The sequence below is a fragment of the Dasypus novemcinctus genome, chromosome 4 (genome assembly GCF_030445035.2).
Source record: "Dasypus novemcinctus isolate mDasNov1 chromosome 4, mDasNov1.1.hap2, whole genome shotgun sequence".
Taxonomy (NCBI): domain Eukaryota; kingdom Metazoa; phylum Chordata; class Mammalia; order Cingulata; family Dasypodidae; genus Dasypus; species Dasypus novemcinctus.
In genome coordinates this window covers 76347088-76353087 of record NC_080676.1, presented here as the reverse complement: position 1 = coordinate 76353087, position 6000 = coordinate 76347088, and positions in this window count along the sequence as shown.

The following is a 6000-nucleotide window of genomic DNA, read 5'->3' as shown; positions in this document are numbered from 1 at the left end:
TCCACAGATGTAATATTTTTAAGCTTAGGATGTTTTTTTAGGTCTCAATAATAACAAATATAATAAGCATAAATCATACAAATTAGAGTTAACATAAATTTTAATTTTCAATGAAATTTTAACAAGGCACTTGATAAAATATACTTTATTACTAAATAGTTACCTATCATACCTTCATGAAAAGCTTTAAAAATGATAAACATGTACCCTTTAGTGTGGTATAATGAAAAACCTAAATAACTGTACAAGACAACCCTAAGAGAAACAGTGGGAAACAAGGTGATAGGTGAGTAAGGTGTGTTTGGGCGATACTAACTAGGCCAAGAAAGCTGAATAATGATTTGTTTAGAATAATTGGATTTACTGCTGGGAAAGTAGATTCGGGACCTTGCATGTAGGGCTAATAAGTTTGGGTTTAGTCTTATAGGAAACGGGAAACCACTGGAGAAGTCTGAAGAGGAAAATGGTGAAAAAGGATTGAGAAGGTTAATCAGGCTTAAGCTAGAAAGGAGAGAGGTTCAAATCAGGGAGATCAGCTTGTGATGGGATTCCCAATCTCATTCTCCTCTCATGAGGGGTGATAACCTTGCTGAAGAAATGAGATGCCAGTGAATATTAGGGCTGGGACCTGAGGCCCCCAGCCATAGCAGTCAGGTACTCACAGACCCACAGGAGAAAATGTGGGCTTCCTGGTAGAGTTCCCGTTCACCCAGAAAACAGGGAGCTATCTTCACATTAGACAAGATGAGATCAATCCTCATCTCTTAGGGGCAGGGTTTGCCTTAACCAGTCAAGCCCTTAGAGGCTTGCATAGTCCTATTCCAGAAATGAGTTGACCTGGTAAAGTAGACACATACTTTATCAGTTTTGGCTACTACTGGCCAAACATTCGATCTCTAAATAGGATGAGGCAGAGTTCTGCTCCCTCTAGGGAGGCTAAATTGGGGCCAAGACTCTCTATCTCCACTTTCTGGCACCTAGGGCATGAGAACGTGGCCTAGGTTTAGCCAATCAGATGCTCCTCTCTGAGGGAAAGACTCAGGAAGTGTCAGGGATTATTTGGGGCAGTAGCAGTAGATTGAGTGTCAGTAGCACAACAGCAAGTGTCCAGTGGCAGTAGTACCAGCAATGATATCCTAAGTAGACTCTTCCTGTCACTTAGGAGATTGCTATGCATAGCTTCCCTTAATTCCTCTTTGTTTTCTGAGTCTGGTTTGCCAGCCTTCCTTTTTTTGAGTTATTTGATATTATTCCAACACATTTCTTTTTTGAAATGTTATGAGTTGATTTCTGTTTTCTGCATGGTATACCTGGCAATCACAGAGGCACTGCTGGTGCAGCAAGCTCTCCAACAGCTCTTGCTGATGACTCTGTTCCTACCAAAGTCTGCCTGTCTGACCTACCCACTGGCCTGTGTCAGGTCCTCTTTTGTATCAATCAGATATGGTCAAGTACCATCAAGAATGGCCTTCAGTAGCTCCCTGTCCTTGGGTCCCTGCAGAAAGTGTTCTGCCAGGCTCCCAACTTGGATCTGAACTCACAACGGGGTGATTCAGAATAGAGGTGTTCAGAGGTGACTGCAATACCCCCAGTGGAAGCTAAGAGGGGCTGGGGTGCAGATGACATTGTAAAGAAGGAGATAGTGGGCTTTTGATACCACTATTATAGAAACAAGAACATTAAGGAACATGCCAGGAAGGAAGAGAACATACAGTTTTGAGATTGTGGAAGGACATACAAGTAGACATATCTGCAAAGGTTTTAGTTAACCATATTAGTAAAGACAGTTAAAGCAAAGGGAATAGTTGATCTCATTAGGGGAGAAAATATAAAATATAAGAGAATAAAAAGGAGCCAGCTCTTTGAGTCCGGAATTTCACTGTGAACTTCACAAAACCAACAACGTGGTTCCTTCAACAAATAGTCAAGGAAAAGATAAGCAGCAGAGGAACCTATAAATTAAAAGACTTTGAAGATATTAATCAATTGTAATTTGTGGACCTTATTTGGATCTTTAATCAAACTATTAAAAATGTAATATAAACCTGAATATTTAATGAATAATTGTTAATTTTTAAAATACGATCATGAATTGTACTTATCTTTTAGAAATTCATTTATACTATTTATGGACAAAACACTATGGTATCTGTTGCTTCAAAATACTATGAAAGATTAACAGGTACTGAATTCACTTCCTTTATCAACTTAAATGGAGATATTTAAGCCCACATTGAATGTAGAAAAAGAGACACAATTACTTTTTGTTCAAAATTCCATTTATATGCAATATTCAGGATAGGTAAATCCAAAGAGAGGGAAAGAAAATTAATGGTCGACAGGGGTTGAGAGGACTGGGGAATGGGGAGTGGCTCCTTTTGTGGGTATGAGCTTTTCTTTGGAGGTGATGAAAAGCTCTGGAACTAGAGAAAGCTGATGCACAACATTGTGTGTGTACAAAATGCCACTGATTGTATGCTTTAAAAAGGTTAATTTCATGTTATGTGAATTTCACCTCAGTAAAAAAAGTGCAGATACAAAAAATAATAATATGAAAGACAAGGAAGTATATGGGGATATAGATGGGGCAGGATGGATTATAGGTTGATGGTTGCTGGGGCTGGCTGATGGATACTATTAGTCTACTTTTGTCCATGCTTGAAATTCTCTATAATAAAAAGTAAACACATTTGCACAAACCACCAAGACATAGCACTTATTGCTGGAGGGGAATTCTCACACATTTCTGGCAGAAATGTAAAGTATTACAACCATTTAGAAGCCAATCTGGCAGGATCTATTTTAAAAATACATATATCTTTTCACCCAGAATTTTTACTCCTGTGACTCCATTTCTTAGAAAGATAAGTAAAAACATATGAGGGTACATGTACAAGTACTGTGACACTACTGTTCATAGGGATCCCAAACTGAGAACCAAGGAATGCTCAGATTTGGTAGTTAATTTTCCCTCTAGTTAACCCTTTTCTTGTGTGTCTATTTTTCAGAGGCTGGAAAGCTGAAGACATATTTCCCAGACTCCAGTGAGGTGAGGATTCCAGATTTTTAATTAATTTTACCCATCAGATAACTATTAAGCAGCCATTAAAAATGATGAATTAGATCCATAGTTCATGATTTGGATTTGAGAAAAACTAAATGTAGAAAAGTGAGTATGATTCCATTTTTGTAAAACAATGACCAACTCCCTGATATATATATATATATGAAATTCTTCACATATAGGATTATAATATATTCTATATTATAATATTTTATATAGAGCTATATATACATAATCTATATAGGATTTTATGAGCATGAACAAAATACGGAAGGTTATGAACACAGGTTATAGGTTAGTAGCTATGGAGTAGGCTAGTGGCTGATAAGAAGAAGAGCTGGAAGAGGAAGGCGTCCATGAAAAAAATTAGGATGCATGATATAATCCTATATATATATATAATGAATATACTTGAAGGGATTATCAACATATTAATCTCAGATGGTGGAATTTAGGAGGGATTTTATTTCTTCTTTACATATTTATATAATGATCACACTTCTTACAATTAACAATTGTTTTTATATGATTTGCATTATGAAAAAAGCAAAAAAGATATTTACAATAGCAATAAAACACACACACACAACATCCTATAAGGTATACATCCTATAAAAGTTTAACAAGTCAGTAAATGGAGCATTTTACAATGTTAATGAACTAGAAATCTCAATAAAATAAAGACGGCAATTCTCCAAATTAACCTATAAATTCTAAGCCATTCCAATAAAATCTCAAGAGGATTTTTTACAGAACTTGACAAACTGATTCCTAAATTCGCACAGATGTAGAAGAGACAACACGATTTTGAAGATAAATAAAGAGGCTAATTCTACCAGACCTCAATATATTAAAAATCTAAAATAATCAAAATAGTGTAAAATTGCACAGAGACAGATAATACATCAGTGAAGCAGAATTTAAAGTAGAAACATACCCACGTATGTATGGGAACTGGGTGAGTGACAGAGGTGGCATTACACATTAGCGAGAAGACAAGATAGTAACTAACATGAGTTGCTGGCTCCTCCCAGAATCCAAACTTGAAAATGCCACAGAAATGAAAGGGAGATTGATAGATAAAAGACTGTAACATAAAAACATTGAGAAACTTTTAGAGGGCAGGAAGTGGTTGGAGTCCAGAGTGTATATGGGAAATGAAAGCCTAGAATGGAAGATGGTCAGAATGAGCAGGGAGAGATCATTCTCACTGTATTTTCTTCTCTCTTCCACATTGTTTTGGGTGAGTCACTGTTTACCTCATCACCTCTATGGGACAGATAAAAGAACAGCGCCAGACTAGTACCACTGGATGTAAAAACTGATGTCATGGCAAAGCTGGAATCCAGCTGGTATGGTGAGCAGCTGACCACAGGTACAGATCAGTGCCAACTCCTGCACAGGTTTAACTTGGATCCCAAATCTAAGGAGGAAGCTCTTTAAAAAGAGCAGAATTCAGGGAGGAGAAACAAGAAAGATCTGGGGGCTAAGTAAATAGGGAATGATCCCCCAGTCTGAAATACTCTGAATTTAGATTTCCTACCACTACCACTACCCCACAACATCACACACACTCAATAAATTCATAAGAAGCGGTCTAGTAAGAGTCTGGATTTCAGTTCCCTGCTCAAGATATATATTACCTGTCTAGGTAGTTAAATATTCCCAAGGTAATTTAAGCTCACAGGGAAAAATAATGATATAACTGAGATGAACATGCACAATAAGAGAAAGACAATTTAGTCCATGCTAAAGGAAGCAGAATCTATGGACCAGACACAGAATTTAAAATACACATAAGTGTGCTTAACAAGATAAGGGAGGGTACTACAAATATGAAGCAGGAACAAGTGATTATAAAGAAGAAAAAAGTATGTGAATAATGTAATAGTTGAAACTAAGAACTCAGGTGGATTTATCAACAGATTAAGTGTAGCTGAAGAACAAATTAGTGAGATGAAAAATCATATCAAGACACTTTCCCAGAAGAAATTATAAAAAAGAGATGGAAAGAAAAAAAAAAGTGACATGGAGGATTAAAGAAGTGTCAAAATCCACATAATAGGAATCACAGAGATAGAAAATAAATTACAAGGAAATATTTGAAGAAATAATGACTGAGAATTTCCCAGAATTAAAGATGACTTCTGATTGAAAAGCTCATGGAGAACAAGAGAGATTGAAAACAAGAAGAAGAAACAAAAACAAAACAAAAAAATCCAAATTCCAAATCCATTAGAATGAAATTTCATTTCATAAAAGCCAGAGAAAATTCTAAAGTCTTCCAGAAGGAAAAAACATACCATCTTCAAAGCAACAAGGATCTGCTTGATATAAAACATCTTATCACAACCCAGGGAGACAGAAGACAATGGTGTGATATGTCAAGTGCTGAAGGAGAACAAGTTTGAACTTAGAATTTTACATAAAAACTCTCATATTTTAAATTTGGTTATTTCTTTTCCCTGTGATTACTTTCAATTTTGTCTTCATTTCTGAGATGGTTTAATTTTCCCTTCCATTTCTTTCCTAATCCCTCTACCAGCTCATAATTTGTCTTTTCCTGTTATCTCATCATCTTGCTCTTGCATCTAAGTTCTTGTTTCTCTGCTTGATGTTCTTATTTTGAATAAATAGCCATTTCACTGGTTTTAAAATTCATGGTCAAATATTTGGTCACAGATTTTATCTACTTCTATGGCAACATTTTCCTGATGAGTGCTTTTGATTTGTCATTTTATTTTCCTATTCCTTTCCTCTTTTTTTCTCAAAATATTTTATTTATATAGTATGCCTGTCCTTAATGACTCATTTTTTAAAGCAGGTAAGGTTTTCCTGGATCAGCTAGTTGTAAAAGGCTTTGTGTAAGATGGGCTAGAATTTTCCTTAACATTCACAATTTTTGCATTGATTTTTTACTTCCCAAAAGGACAAAG